General features: G+C 46.3%; 1 non-coding gene across 1 annotated transcript; it reads right to left on the bottom strand.

Moving 5' to 3' along the window:
• Positions 1 to 12,686: 12,686 nt before the first annotated feature.
• TRNAR-UCU lies at positions 12,687 to 12,759 on the bottom strand. Its single transcript has one exon. It is a non-coding gene; the product is annotated as a tRNA-Arg (tRNA).
• Positions 12,760 to 16,562: the final 3,803 nt, after the last annotated feature.

Raw genomic sequence — 16,562 nt, 5'->3', positions numbered from 1 at the left:
CCGTGTCCCCTGAATTGGCAGGAAGATTCTTTTTTTTTTTTTTGCGTTACGCAGGCCTCTCACTGCTGCGGCCTCTTCCGTTGCGGAGCACAGGCTCCGGACGCACAGGCTCAGCGGCTATGGCTCACAGGCCCAGACGCTCCGCGGCATGTGGGATCCTCCTGGACCGGGGCACGAACCCGTGTCCCCTGCATCGGCAGGCGGACTCTCAACCACTGCATGGCTCAGGACTCAGTAAAGAACCAACTGCTAAGTCCGACTAAATCAGAAGGAAAAAGTTAAAAACAGAGTTTTCCCACTGGTCTAGCTGTATTTAAAAATGTTTCTCTTTTCTTTGTAACATGTAATTAAAATTTTGTTTATTTCCTGAACTCTTTTAAGAGGTTTGAGTGCATTTGGTGCATTTTTGAGAAAAGTACAGCTTGTATCTTCACTATCTTGCATCATGTGTCCAGCGCCGCATTCCACAAGACAAATATAACCAAGGCCTCTTAGAGCTTCCAAGATATGAAACTGCCGGTGCCAGCTCATTCACGTTGCTGTAACCGCCACCCTCATGTGACAGAGCTGTCCCTTGGGTGGACAGCCCAGTTCCACACCCCCTGCCAGAGCTTTCACATTTGAGGCAGAAATACAGGGCCTGCTATACATTCTTGTCTGGTGTGTGGTCACAGGCCCCGAGTCTCCAAATCAGAAGTTATTTATACCAAATGCTCAAACCAAAAGGATTACTTAAGCCGTGATCCTTGAGTCCTTCTGTCCTCTCATCTCCCACCTCCAGTAGTATGTACCATTGGTCCTATCGCCAAAATATGTTTTACAAGCGTCCCTTTCTCTCCATCCCCACTGCCATCACTCTAATCCAAGCTACCATCTCTGTCTCCTAGAATATACAGTAGCTTCCTAACTTGTCTCTCTGCTTTCACTCATGGCAGAAAAAATTTACTGAAAAGTCCTCTATTTTTCCCTTCTTTGCTTCATTCCCCTGCCCTGCATTTCAATTTTCAAGCAGATAGACAGACTTTATACCCCACGGTCCTGGAATCATAGGAAAGCTGTAAAGCAGCCTAACGATGTCTGTACTTGTGGAGCCTGAATCACAGATGCTTCTTTGCTAGAGGTTCTGGAGGATAGAGAGTGCGTCTGGATCCAGCAGCAGAGCCAGAGATGAGATTTTCTCAGACTGGGAAGGGAGACAGTTGATTGGCATCTGAGAGCAGTGAGGAGCCCAGCCAAGGCTCCAGGGAACGAGGTCACCAGATCAGCTAACTTGGCAGCCTGGGGTGCCAAGGGGGACTTGTGGGGCAGAGGCATTGAAGGGACTACCCTTGTCTTGAACAGTTAGGGTACCTGCTGTAACCATGACAACTAGAGGCCCTGGCCCAGTTTTCTGAGCACCTAATAAGGATTCCCTCATGGTCCTGAAAGGGGAAGAAATCTCAATAATGACCTGTCCAGAAGGAAGGGCCTTAAGGCAGAATAAGGCAAGATCTGGATGTGAACCAAGATTCGCATCTACTATATACTTGCCATGACCAGTCTTCCCAGTTTTCTCTGTCCTGACGGATTTCCCAGGACATGGGACTTTTAATCCTAAAAGGCAGTCTAGGATGAGTTGTTTACCTTGTTCAAAGTTCCTTCTACAAAATGGTAAATTTTTTAAAGATAAGATCATGTTACGTCTCTTATTCAAATCCAGGTTCCTTACCATGGCCTCCAAGCCCTTTGTGAACTGGATCCCACCTCCTTCCGAAGTTATCTCCAAGTGCACCTAGACTACTCCTGGCCTCACTCCTTTCCATCATGCACATACAGGATCATAGTTTCCTTGGAATCTCACTTCCCTGACCAGGGATCGAACCCATGCCCCCTGCAGTGGAAGTGCAGAGTCTTAACCTCTGGACCGCCAGGGAAGTCCCAGGCCGAGTTTATTTTTATCTCAGTCTGTGACCTACTGTTCCCACTGCCTGGACCACCTTCACCTCTTCCTCCTGACCCTTTCCAAGGCGGTCTCCTCCGCTCCTGCACATCTCAGCCCAGAGGAACTGTCTCTTGCCATCCCCTTTAAAGTAGTTTCCCCCCCACCGGGTCCCAGTGCCTCTCGCTAAAGCACTCTCTTTAATGTGCTGCTGATCACATGTGGAAATAGCGGGTCTGTGTCTTTGTCTGTTGTCTGTCTCCCCCTTAGCTTGGAAGCTCCCAAACTCTGGCTCAGAGCTTTACACAAAGCCAGTGCTTAATGAATAGTTGTCGCCTGGCTGACTGCAATTTTTTGCAATTTTAATTTTTTCACTTCTCTTTTCTTTTTCTTATTTTACTAAACAAGAGCAGTGAATAAGCAGATGTCAGTGTTTTGAGACTAACATGTATTTGGGTGGATCAAATGAAAACCAGTCACTTAGCCTGCTTGGTGTTGGGGTTTATTAGAATAAGCATTGTTTTCTCTGGCGAACATCGTAGGCTATTTCCCTTTCTTCAATCCTCCTTGGGGATTTTCTTTCTAATCTCTATGACGTATATAAAGAAACCATCAAAGGTAATACAGGAAGGGGGAAAAAAGCAACAATGGGGCACAAAGTAAGGTGGTTAAAAACAAATCCAAATGCATCAAAAAGCACAATAAATTTATTCTTAATTTTCCATTTAAAAGATTGTGATTATCAACTTGGATTAAGAAATTCAGCTATATGCTTTTTACATGGGACACACCTGGGAATAAGGGTACAAAAAAGTTGAAAATCAAAGAATGGGAAAATAGGTCAGGCAAATAGTAACCAAAAGAAAGTTGACAGCGGCCAAAAATGATTTTCAAACCAAAAACATTAGCAGGGAAAAAGAAGATCATGACATAGCGGCAAAATGTTCAATTTACCAGGAAGATACAGCAGTTCTAAACCCGTATACCACCTATTTAAGTAGCCTCAAAATACATATTTTAAAAAACGATAGAATTACAGGGAGAAATGAACAAACTCGCCATAATGATGAGCGATTTTGACACACTGCCATCAGGTATTGATATGTCAAGCACAAAGAATGCTAGAGATTTGAAAAAGTAATTAACCAGTGTGACTTAATATACTCACTAGTATTTGGGAAACGATTCTCCATTGGTCTCTCATGCTTCTCCAAGTCTTGTGAGTGCAGATTTTGTTCTGCACATCTGTTCGAGGATGGCTGTGTAGTGGACAGCCTTGGAGTACAAAGACAGTATCTCCCTCCAGAGCAGTTCACTGTCTAGTATAATAAAGGTTAATGTCTCCCTCCAGGACAAGATGTGAGCTGGTTTGCTTGCAGCCCATAATAAAAAATTGGAGCTTCCTAAACTTGTGGTTCCTCAGCTGTGAAACAAACCCACTGCATGTCCAGCATCCACAGGATTGCCTCATATTGCCCTCCAGGGGTAAGAAGAATCGGCATAAGCATGAAACTCAGGCTGCCTGCTCTGCCCTGACTAATAATGTCTTTGTCTCTGATCCAGGAGTCTCGTGTCTCCTGTCAGCATCCTTGACCCTGTAGCAGGCTAAGTTACTGGACTGCAAGTAAGATAAAATAAATATGAGACCCTTCACAGTTCTTGATATGTGGACCCTTGCACCCAACCGTGGACAATACACCATCTTCCTTGAGCAATACACATGGAACATGGACAATTTACCTAGCACAGTGCCTGCCGCCTGAAAGACAGTCAATGAATGTTAGTTCTCACTTGCCTCTAGCACTACTGTTCTTCTCACTTCCTTAAGCAGTCAGCAGCCAAAGGGAAGAAATGAATTATGTGAACAGAAATCATAGAGTGTTAAAACCGTCTGAGAGATGGAGGTAAGTGGGCACACAGGGTAGAACAACCCCTTCTGCGTTGGCCTACATTGTGACTTCATTATTTGATTTGAGGCAAGACCATTCCCAGGAACACAAATATTGGATTTCTTTTTATTTGGCTGCACCACGCAGCTGATGGGATCTTTAGTTCCCCAACCAGGGATCGAACCCAGGCCATGGCAGTGAAAGCGCTGAGTCCTGATCACTGGACTGCCAGGGAATTCCCAGATATTGGGTATTTATATTCAATTGTCAAGACACTTTCCCAAGGTCCTATGGAAATTAAATCTATATTAACCATTTTCTTATCACTCAGATTAGCAATAACCTAGCTTATTAAACCATTATGAGCTCATGCTTTTAAGGGCCTTATGAGAATGTGAATTTCTTTCTTTCTTTCCTTTTTTTTTTTTTTCTGGCCGTGCCGTGGCTTGCAGGACCTTAGCTCCCCAACCAGGGATCGAACCCAGGCCCTCAGCAATGAGAGCTCAGAGTCCTAACCACTGGACAGCCAGGGAATTCCCAGAAAGGGAATTTCTTCATCCTGCCTCCTCCTAGAGCTACAAATGCTTAACTCATCTTGGATGAGCTTTTTTTTTTTTTTTTTTTCTGAAACTGGCTTCTTTTCTTTCTGTAGCAATTTTTGCCACCTACGCTCAGATACGGAGGAATTGCACGTGTTAAGTCTCAATCCTATACCTAGAGGTAGGGTGGCTGATGGAAAGGTGTGAGGCCAGGAGTAGTCTAGGTGCACTTGGAGATAACTTCGGAAGGAGGTGGGATCCAGCTCACAAAGGGCTTGGAGGCCATGGTAAGGAACCTGGATTTGAATAAGAGACGTAACATGATCTTATCTTTAATCCTATACCTAGAAGCTCACTCTTAACTGACTGGGCAGAATCTCCTGTGTATAAGAGTCTAGGTGTCTGCAAGAAAACTCGAGGTCCGACCCCTACTCTGTAGCCATGCTCCAGGGAGGAGGGGTGTCGAATGGTCCAGGCTTTGAAACCATGGCGGGAGGGCTGTTATGCTTCTCTGTTACATGCCTGCTATACTCCTTTCCAAATCATCCCAGCCTCATGTAGTCCAATGTGACTAGGGCTTTGGGGACAGTCGTGATCTTCATCACATTTCCCTTGTGGCCAGTCTCACCTCATCACTGTAGCCCCTTAAATAGCATATCCACTGCCAAGACACTGATGCCTAGGGTAAGTCTTACTGAGGATCTCCTGGCAAAGAGGAGATGTTATTCTGCATGTACTCCGAGACACCTGCTATAAATCTATTCTTCCCCCAAGCTCTTCTCCCCAGAGCAGCTCCTCCTTCCTTCTCTCTCTCTCCCTCCCAAATCTCCTCCTTTTTCCTCTCCAACCAATCTGCTTCAGCGAGCACTCTGTACAATTCCTCCTTCTCTAAACCTGGGGCTGTCTGTGTACTCCACTCAGCAAATCCAAAGCCCAACGAAATAGTCCATCTACCGTTTTGCCAGACACCTTCCTGGGGGGCCACCACTCCCTTCTATCTGTGTGTGGGATTTGCAACACTAGGACTCACCTAGCTGGACTCCCGCCCTTATAACGTTTCCTTATGGGGCCAGGTTCTCCACATCCATTCTTGTATTCGGTTCTTCATGCAGATAAAGAGACTGAGGGCGAGAGCTGAAGTCGGTTGCTGAGGGTTACCCAGGGACAAGCAGTGGAGCCTGGATTTCAGTCAACGCCCCCTGACTCGAGGCCAGATGCTTCTTCCACTTATTAACCTCAGCAAAGGAGACACCTGTGAAGTGAGCTCATTTTCCAACCATTGAAAATCCTAGGGGGATTTCCCTGGCTGTCCAGTGGTTAGGACTCCGCACTTCCACCGCAGGGGGTGAGGGTTCGATCCCTGGTCGGGGAGCTAAGATCTAAGATGTTTCTGTATTTCTGTTTCCCACTGGTCTTCAGGGAAGGCAAATGAAACTGTCTGGATGAATTTCTGGGATTTGATCCTGTGCAAATTAAATTTGAGGCATGTTTTGTGATACATACTCAATGAACATCTAGAAAATGTTGACTTGCCTGATTCAAGTCCTGATTGAGCGGACGGAGGGCAGCAGGCAAACCAGCAACGAACACAATGTGATGTGTCCCCAAACACTGCGGGGCACAATCCAGTATTGATTGTGCTGAGGAAAGGAGACCTCGCAGGGGAGGTGACATTAGAGAACTCGGCTGGGTCTAGAATAATTCTGTCAGGTGGAAAGTGAGCAAACTCTCAGCTTCCAGTTTGCAGGTGTCTAAGGTGTGAAGTTCCCTTGGTTGTTCTGGAGCCCCTTTACCCAAGCCTCTGCCACATGTGACCCAGATTTGACCTCAGTGCTCTTCTGGTCATGTTTTTGAGGTAGTGACTACGATGGTGATGGTCAAGGTGGTGCCATATCTTCCCAGGGTCCTCAGGTAGATCCAGTGGGTTGGTCTCCTAGAAAGCTTACAATGATTTTGCCAAAGCATTCAGTGACTAGAAAAGTCTTAGAATTAGAGGGAAGGTGATCGCTGTGTGCAGACAGGCCCAGGCAGAGGTAGCAGCTTCCAAACCTTCTCAGATAATCAGACTCCAGAGGTCCGGGGGGAGGGGAATCTGAGAAATGCAGTAGATAACATCAACATTGCCCAACAGCTGAGACCCAGTCTTTAGCCTGGGGCTTTTCCTAAACGATTATAGAGACCCTGGGGTGTCCAGTGTGTTAGAAGAGCAGTGAGGGCCTCTCTGAGGCTGCCTTCCTGGCAGGAACTCGCAAAGGTTTAACTGCAAAGAATTAGAGGACCGGTCAGAGGTGTGGGCGGAGTTAAGAGAGCCAAAGGGATGTCAAAGCCCCTAGAGCCATACACACTACTATACACAAAATAGATAACAAGGACCTACTGTAGAGCGCAGGGAGCTCTACTTAATATTCTGTAATAACCTAAATGGGAAAAGAACCTGAAAAAGAATAGATATATGTATATGTATAACTGAATCACTTTGTTATACGCCTGAAACTAACACAACATTGTAAATCAACTATACTCCAAAAAAAAAAAGCCCCTAGAACCAGCATAAGAGGAAGTGTGAATGGTTCTAGGCTGAAGGGACCAGGGGAAGGAACTGTGTCACCTGCAAAGAGGGTGTGTGTGGGTGTGTGTGTGTGTAAGGTGGGGATGAATACCTAGTTCTTTCTCTCCTCCTGTCCTGCTATCTTATGTTAGTACCTCCCAAACGTGAGCAGAAGCGAGGGAGCAGGGGCACATGGGTGATGCAGTCCTATCTGTCAGCCTCCCAGGGGAGATCAGGCAAAGAAGGGGTGGCAAGTGGAATATGTAAAAAATTAATAAACAGAAATCTCAACTAATAGAGTTGGGAGAATGGAAGGGGGAGCTCTCACATCCTGAGACTGTAGCAGAGCCCAACAGGAAGAAGAAAGATTCCTCCTCTTTCCTGGCAAGGACTCAGCCAATGAAAAGCCATGGATTCTTTGCTTACTAGAGCCCTCCCACCTTCCTTTCCCCTCTATAAAAGCGTTCTCCTTCCCTTGCTGTGCAGGGACTTGCACATGGCTGCCCTGGTTGCAGATCCCAAGTTGCAATTCTCTGCTGATCCCGAATAAACCCATTTTTGCTGACAGTCTATTTCTTTCAGGTCATCAAATATAACCAGCACCACCGATGCAAGAGAATGGGGAGGCTAGGAGGAACAGCCACTGCTGAGTGAGAGAGCTCCTAAATTGGCAGGGGAGAGGCAGACTGCATGATCTCCAAGGGCTGTGCGAGGGTCCTTGCCATCCTTTGAAAAAGGATGAAACATGTCACTCAAAGATCCCACCAGACACCCAAATGGGTCCAGGATGACGCATTTCAGGGAGAGGGTTGGGTGTGGGGGGCTATTTCAACCATGGTCAGCAGAACCCCCTCCAGCCCTCCAGCAGGTCTATAACCACACACAGCCGCCCTCAGAGCTGTGGCCACCTGAAGTCACACCCTGAGCTCAGGTCCTCTGGCCCCTGACATGTGGCCACAGAGAGACAACTTGTTGCTAAAATGACCAAACAAAGAGAACTCAAAAGATCTCTATGTCATGGCTCAAGTCCACTTTATAACAGATGTAAAAGTATGCTACCCTGGACACCAGCCTGGGAAGTGTCCTCAAAACACCCTTGGTTCCCTCGGTGCCTATATGAGGCACCATTTGCCTCTCCATTTGCCACAGGGTCCCAAATTGATCCACACCACAACTCAGACTTGCAAAGAAAACAGGTTTTTAAATTTCATAGAGGGTAGATTCAATCTTCCCAATAAGCTACCACCCACGGGATAGAAAGAAAAGCAAAACATCTTTAGTCCATTCCAGAGACTTCATCTGATGCATAAGTTTAAATTGCTCCTCCAGATGATGGCACCTGGGCAGCTTACTCTCAGCTTTCCATCCCCTCCTCCTGCCTCCCTGCAGAAGGGCATCTGGGATGCGGATGGGGGTGTGGCCCCATAGCAGAGGGATGTGCCCTCCAATCTTCCAGGTGGTTCCGATTCTCCCTGGTCTCCACTGGTTTGCCTCTGTCCTGGCCTGACGTGGCCCCAAGCATTGAATTTAGTGAGATGTGGGCCTGGGGAGCCCCGGAGGTCTGAGGCCAGGAGGGGTCTGGCCTTGTGTGGCCAGGTGTTGCCGACTGCGTTTATTTTGCAAAGACCAGATGAAGCCTGTGCTGGGTGGCCCGTGATGGAGCCCACACCCAGCCTGACGTCAAACCAGGAGTCAGCTGGCCCAGTGGTAGAACTAGGGTCCTCAGAAGCCCCATTGTCACCTAAAAGTAGGGGTGTCTGTGCTGTACCTCCGGGCTCCGTAAATGGACCTCTTTCACTTTATATAATCTACCTCCTGGGCTCCTGGCCCAGCGCATCCGAGAACTGGTGAGCAGGCTGTGAGCCAGGGGAAACCAGCCGCGATCAGGCTGGTCCTGCCGAGCTGCGGCCCTGGAGGGGAGTCCTGGCTCTCGCCAGGAGCGGAAGGTCCCAGGCTACGCGAGGGCCTGACTGCTGTCTGGCAGGAGGTCTCCTGCCCCAGAAATGCCCTGCCCCAGTCCCAGCTCCCACTATCAGATCACGTAATACGTAGCTAAAGCTTACACTTAATGCAGCCACAAAGCTGGATCACATGCACAAAAAGCTGGGGGAGTGGGTACTGACAGCTGGAAAAAAATCATGCAAATGATCGTGCTAACTCTGTTCTTCACGCTTAGGGCTCAGGGCCTCGAAAAGTCTGGATCTGGCCCTGATAATGAGCTCTCCCTCCCAGAAGCTTAACTCAGAGAAAGAGCATTCTCTTGCTCATTCTGCGACTTTTGTCAGAGGGTGAACGCAGCCCAACTCCTGCTTCTTTGACATTTCCAAGCCCTGCCCTCGGCTGGGCCCTGGGCAGACGCTGAGAAGACAGGATTCCGGGCCTTGAGTGTTCACAGCCTCACAGGGGAGACAGACCTATAGGATGAACGATATTTACAAATAATTTCTAGTTCTGAAATGCCCTCCACGTGCCAAGATTTTTACATACATATTCTTCCCGACCACCCTAGGGGTGAGTATATCTCCAAGTTACCGATGGGGAAGCACACTCAGAGCAGCGGTCAGGGCCACCCAACCCGAAATTTGCATCTATGGGTTCAGGGCTGCTCCGCTGCCTTGTGCCACCTTCAGCCATGATGCTTCGGGCATCCTGAGGGTCTCCTTCCAGACATCCAGGACTGCAGGGCAGGCTAAGTCCGTTCAGCTGTCCTCCTGAACAGGCAGATCGGGCTCAGCCCCATGAAGGGAGCCCCGCCTCTTGATTGACATGAGGGTCCCTCAGGGCCTCCACACATCATGCATTGTGGGAGGAGGGAGTGTGTGCTCGCTGACCTGGGCTCGGCGGCTGGGACTGGCAGAGCCCCACCGTCAGTGAGGGCAGGACCTGCTGCTGCAGCAACACCCAGAGCCTCAGTGGAACGCGGACGGCTGTGTGTGAGTCAGAAATGGCAGGAAATGGAAGACCCCAACAAAGGTTTAATGAAGGGTCCAGTACAGCCTGTGGGCGGGATCGGGGGATTCCAATGCCAGATTTAGCACATAAAAATACAGGATGTCCGGATGAATTTGAATTTCATCTAAACAGCAAATAATTTTTTTTTAGGATGAATACTTGTATCTCTAATATTGGGGACACACACTAAAAAATTATTTGCTGTGTAAGCAGATAGGGTAGGGGGTCCCCCCCAAAAGAGAACTAAGCGTCACTTTCTCGACATAAGAGAAGCCATTTCAGCCTAAGCCATTTTGTGAGCTAAGCCTGGCCACAATGCTTGTCCTGGAGCAGGTCTCAGTAATAATGATCTTAAGAAAACAAAAGGACAAACTTATCAGGTGAGAGGAGTAACCATAGCAAAGATAACACATCAGTTGTAAAGACTCCCAGTTCTATTTCAATGGTAAAGACTAGCCTGAAGCGCTGTCTTGAGCTGTTTTGCAGAATTTAAATCCCCCCTGGGCGCTCAACCACCAGATCAATAGGACCTAAGGGATAATAATGTCGACCTTTTCTGACCCTCAGGACTTCAATCAACTAAAGCTTGGACTCTGCCCACTGCCCAAGCTCCTTCATGAATATACATGTACTCTTAGTTTAAAACTGCCCCAATTTTGCTGTTCGGGGAAACACTGCTTTGGGAAAGATCTCCGCGTTCTCCTTGCTTTGCTGCCAAGTAATAATAAATCTTTCCTTCTCCCGATCTTTGGCTCAGTTGTGTCTTTTGACTCAACACCCACCAAGAGGCAAACCATAGTTTTCGGGTAATAGTTATTTCTCTGAAATTCAAATCTAATGGGGAATCCTGTTTTTTTGTTTTGTTTTGTTTTGGGGTTTTTTTGGCAATACAAAGTTAAGGACATCCAAGGAATAGCTACAGCAGGCAGCTGGGCGGGGAGGGTGATGGGACAGACGGTGGGAGGGAAATGCCCCCCAGGAACCTGGTGGAGCTGGAGGTCCCCAGAGCCAGAGCTCAGCGAGGCAGGAGGGAATGGGCAGAGGGGGTGGCAAGAGGAGGAGTAATTAAATGTATGACTACTTCCCTCCTCTAGGGCCTACAATTACTACTCTCACTGCCTACAGCACCAAGTTCCATGCTTTAGCATTAGGGAGTCTTTCCCCTCTAATCTCTTGAGACACACCCACTGCTCTGAGCAGGCAGTACTCCTGGGTGAACCATCAATTCACTGTGGCTCAATCCAGCCTCAGGGCCTTTGCTTATGCTGTCCCCTTGGGCAGTCTTGGAATTTAGAGTTGGAACGGTCCTCAGAGGAACCTGTTCTCGCCCCCTTATAGGCCAGAGAGGAAACATCAGGCTTGGCAGGTTGAAAGGGCACACGTAAAGTCACTTCTTTTCCAGCCAACCAGCTCTCCTTGGCCTTTAAGGTCCCACCCCCGTCTCTGCCAGGAAGCCATCAAGGTTCTGCCGGGCCTGCCCTTAGACAAGTAGCTATGGCTCTCTCCCTTTCATCACAGGCTGTTCTGTCCTACTTGCTGCCTGTCTCTGTGTCCCTTTTCCCTGACCAGAGTATAAAGTTCTTTTTCTAAGCCTTTCCTCAGCACAGTGCTGGGAATGTAAATGCAATGATTTTCTTTTTAAATTATACCCTTTGATTATAGTTCAACAATGTAATCATAGTTATTAAATCATTAAAGATCTGCCTAATTTGGTACTTGTGGTAAATGGGGAAAAGAAAAATCAGGGTTTGGAATCAGATAACCTGGGTTTGTTTACTTTTTTTTCTTTTTTTTCGATAAATCTTTGCTGAATCTACTCTGGTGAAAGAAATTCTTATTGCAACTGGCATTGTCACACAGGATGGGGGAATCCCATGTCCTGTCCTGGTAGAATGAGGACCTTTCTGATGGCTGTTTAAACTCCTGCTTTCTTCACCACATCGAGGACGTGACAGCATTTGAACAAGATTAACGTTTCAACATAAAGTTTAATTTTTAAATTAAAACCAAGAGTACCAAACATTGTTTTCATTTATTTTCTTACAAGGATTGTTGATGCAAATGATTTGTGATGATTTTTCCATGGAGAAAGAATTTACTCTGGCTTTTTCTTTTCTTTCTTTTTTTAGATGTGCTGATTTTTTAAAAATTATTTTATCGAAGTTAGTTGACTTACAATGTTGTGTTAATTTTTGCTGTGTAGCAAAGTGATTCAGTTATACATATATACACATTCCTTTTCATATTCTTTTCCATTATGGTTTATCACAGGATATTGAATATAGTTCCCTATGCTATACAGTAGGACCTTGTTGTTTATCTGTTCTATCAATATATATAGTAGTTTGCATCTGCTAATCCCAAACTCCCAATCCATCCCTTCCCCACTGCCCTCTCCTTGGCAGCCACAAGTCCGTTCTCTATGTCTGTTTCCGTTTCATAGATAAGTTCATTTTTGTGTCATATTTTAGATTCCACATGTAAGTGAGATCATATGATATTTGTCTTTGTCTGATTTACTTCACTTAGTATGATAATCTCTCGGTCCATTCATGTTGCCGCAAATGGCATTACTTCATTCTTTTTTATGGCTGAGTAGTATTCCATTGTATATATGTAATACATCTTCTTTACCTATTCATCTGTTGATGGACATTTAGGTTGTTTCCATGTCTTGGCTATTGTGAATAGTGCTGCTGTGAACATTGGGGTGCATGTATCTTTTTTAATTAGAGTTTTGCTAGATATATGCCCAGGAGTGGGATTGCAGGATCACATGGTAACTCTATTTTTAGTTTTTTGGTTTTTTTGGCCACACTGTGCAGCATGCAAGATCTTAGTTCCCTGACCAGGGATGGAACCTGTGCTCGCTGCAGTAGAAGTGCAGAGTCCTAACCACTGGACCACCAGGGAATTTCCTATCTTTCGTTTTTTGAGGAACTTTCGTCTTGTTTTCCATAGTGGCTGCACCAACGTACATTCCCACCAACAGTGCAAGAGGGTTCCCTTTTCTCCACACCCTCTCCAGCATTTGTTATTTGTAGACTTTTTAATGATGGACATTCTGACTGGTGTGAGGTGGTACCTTGTTGTAGTTTTGATTTTTCTAATAATTAGCAATGTTGAGCATCTTTTCATGTGCCTACTGGCCGTCTGTATGTCTTCTTTGGAGAAATGTCTATTAAGATCTTCTGCCCATTTTTATTTTTTTTTTGGCTGCACCATGAGGCTTGCAGAATCTCAGTTCCCCAAACAGGGATTGAACCCAGGCCATGGCAGTGAAAGCCCAGAATCCTAACCACTAGGCCACCGGGGAACTCCTGTCTTCTGTGCATTTTTCGATTGGGTTGTTTTTTGTTGTTGTTGTTGAGTTGTATGAGCTGTTTGTATGTTTTCTTTTGTTTTTTGGCCACAACACACAGCTTGTGGGGTCTTAGTTCCCCGACCAGGGATCGAACCCTTGTCCCTGCCGTGGAAGTGGGGATTCTTAATCACTGGACCTCCAGGGAAGTCCCAGAGCTGTTTGTATAGTTTGGAAATTAAGCCCTTGTAGGTCACATGATTTGCAAATATTTTCTCCCAATCCGTGGGTTGTCCTTTTGTTTTGTTTATGGTTTCCTTTGCGGTACAAAAGCTTGTAAGTTTGATTAGGTCCCATTTGTTTATTTTTGCTTTTATTTCTATTGCCTTGGGAGACTGACCTAAGAAAACATTGGTATGACTTATGTCAGAGCATGTTTTGCCTATGTTCTCTTCTAGGAATTTTATGGTGCCGTGTCTTATATTTAAGTCTTTAAGCCATTTTGAGTTTATTTTTGTGTTAGCTTTTGCTTTTCTTAACTTGGGGGTTCCCTGGATGAGTTTCAAGGAGTCTAGGAACTCTTTTAAATAGTGTAGAGAACGCTGTTCTTTGGTGTTCCCAGCAGCCCCCTCGGCCTCTTCCCGCTTCTCATCCTGCACGCCCCTGGGAGCCCTCTCCACGTAGGGTGGCCAGCTGTCACCGCACACGTGCAGAGCACCGGCCTGGGGAGGAGTTAAATGCACAGCGTTTATTGACAATATATCCTCACACATATCAACTATGAATTCATGCTTGCTGATACAGCAACTTGTATAATATTTTTATTTTTCAGAAACAGTTCTTTTAATTCAAAACAATGTTATTTGGCTTCCCTGGTGGCGCAGTGGTTGAGAGTCCGCCTGCCGATACAGGGGACATGGGTTCGTGTCCCGGTCCGGGAAGATCCCACATGCCGCGGAGCGGCTGGGCCCGTGAGCCATGGCCGCTGAGCCTGCGCGTCCAGAGCCTGTGCTCCGCAACGGGAGAGGCCACAACAGTGAGAGGCCCGCGTACCACAAACAAACAAAATTCCCTGAGGCTCGTAACAGGGAGGAGAAAGCACTGGGAGAACACATATTAGTGTCTCAGGGAATTGTCCCTCTGCCTTTTCCGAGGAAATCTGCCTCTTCCTGTACCAACCTGCCTTAGGTTTGTGCCTAGTGGGAAGGGCTGTCTCTGATCATAGGGGCACAGGGACTGGGCTGTGAGCGGGAGTGTTGGGATTGGCCAGTGGGTGGGGGCGGAGCTTGCTGACCAGTCCAGCAGGGGGAGGAGGGGCAGGAGGGCACAGTCAGACCCGCCAAGGCCAGGGTTTGGCTTTCCGGAGCTCCTGGGGCCACCATGTATATATGCGTCTGGCTCTGATGCAGAGAGCTGAGATCCAACAAGTCCAGCGGGGGCCAGACGCAGTGTGCTGGGCCCTGTAGGAGAGATTGACAAGGCTCTGGCTCGTCAGGATCCCGCGGCCTGGTGGGGAGGCAGCCTCAGGCACTGACACGCAGACTGTGGAGAGAGAGGCCTGACCTCCGTGCACCTGAAAAGTTGATTCCTGTTTGGGGGGCGGGGGTGGGGTCTATGGAATCTTAAAAGGCTTCTCAGATGGATGAGGTTGGGCTTAAGGCGACCTTTGTTAGGGAGCTGACAGGAGTCCGAAGGGGGCTGGGGTGGGGGGAATGGGGGAATGCATTTTAGGCAGAGGTGACCGCTTCTGGGTGGCAGATATAATCAGTGGTATGTGGGGAGGGGGAGGGCCATGGAAATAAGCTTGTGGCCAAATCACAAAGAGGACTGAATGGGGAAGGGGGGGACGGCGGGGGGGGGGGGCGGCAGGGGGTGTATTTAACTTCAGTTTGAATTGTTATCACCCTCACGGTTTAAAGGCCCTTGTCCCCAGGCCCAGCTCTCACCTTTTCCTCCCCTCCAAGTTTTTAGCCAGTTCTTTCAGTATTTACCACCATAGGTCTAAATATTACACATATATTACTCCTGCTTGATTTTCCGATTTTAAATGCCATTCATTGAATCTTCACTGTAAAAGATGATTTCACTCCTTCCCACTATACAGAAACACATTTCCTATCCCTTCAAATATAGTTACACTATAATTGTAGTTAGAAACATATTTTGTGTTTACGTTATTACTGTATCAGTGATATTCAAGCTGAATTACACAGTGTACCGTGGTAACTTTTCCTTTCTCGCTTATTTTTATGCTTTTCCTGAAATTCATCATTGTCTTTGTTTTGTGTTGTTTAAATTTCTAAGTACTCATCACTAATTAAACTCCAAACTTTGTGTCAAGTATATAAATCTCTGTTCAAGATGTTCAGAAGCCTGTGGTGACCTACCAATTCAGTCTTCCTGGGAAGCCCCTGCTCCCGTCTGTAAAGCTCCCCCAGAAGCCCATGCACAGCCATCACTGGGAGATTCCCGTCACCTCTCTCCTGGGTCAATGTCCCCTGGTCTTCTTCTTTCTTGTTTGACCCCATATTTTGGTGGGGCACATCCCCCAATAGCTTCCTGAGACAAGGTGCATTAGAGGTAAATTTTTTGACACTTGGAGATCTGGAAAACTCTTCATTCTATCCTTGCACTTGATTGTTTGGCTGGATAAGGAATTCTTGATTGAAAAACGTTTTCCTTTAGAATTTTGAAAATATTGCTCCACTGCCTTAAAAAAAGTTGCTATTGAAAAACTGGGAAACATTTTGATCTCTATTTCCTTTGTCTGCAACAGAATTTTTCTTTTAAATCTTTTCTCTTTGTCCCCAATTGTTTTGAAATTTCACAGTGACCTGCCTTGATGTGGGTATCTTTTCATCTACTTTGTTGCAATGGTCCCTTGCAATATGAAAACTTTCCCCTCAGGTCTGGGAAAGTTTCTTGAAATATTTCATTGATGATTTCCTCTGACGATAGGGTTTTGTTTTGTTTTGTTTTCCTTTTTCCAGTTTTATTGACATACAGCACTATATAAGTTTCAGGTGACTTACATACATCATGAAATGATTACCATAGTAAGTTTAGTGAGCATCCGTCATCTCGTATGGATACAAAATAAAAGAAATAGAAAAAAATGTTTTTTCCATACAACAGTGTTAAAAAAATATTTATCATATCATATATTACATCCCTAGTACTAATTTATAACTGGAAATAAGTACCTTTTGACTGCTTCCGTCCAATTCCTCCACCCCACGCCTCACCTCTGGTAACCACAAATCTGACCTCCTTTTCTGTGAGTTTGTTTGTTTTGAAGTATAACTGACCTACAGCACTATGTTAGCTCCTGGTGCATAGTATTACGATTCGATATTTCTGTACATTTCAAAATGATCACTCCCATACTAATACCATCTTTGTTTTTGAAGTTTTG

This window comes from Monodon monoceros, unplaced genomic scaffold (genome assembly GCF_005190385.1).
Source record: "Monodon monoceros isolate NGI ecotype Baffin Bay Population unplaced genomic scaffold, NGI_Narwhal_1 Super_Scaffold_19, whole genome shotgun sequence".
Lineage (NCBI taxonomy): Eukaryota > Metazoa > Chordata > Mammalia > Artiodactyla > Monodontidae > Monodon > Monodon monoceros.
The sequence above is the reverse complement of the archived record's forward strand: the minus strand, read 5'-3'. Positions and strand labels throughout refer to the sequence as shown.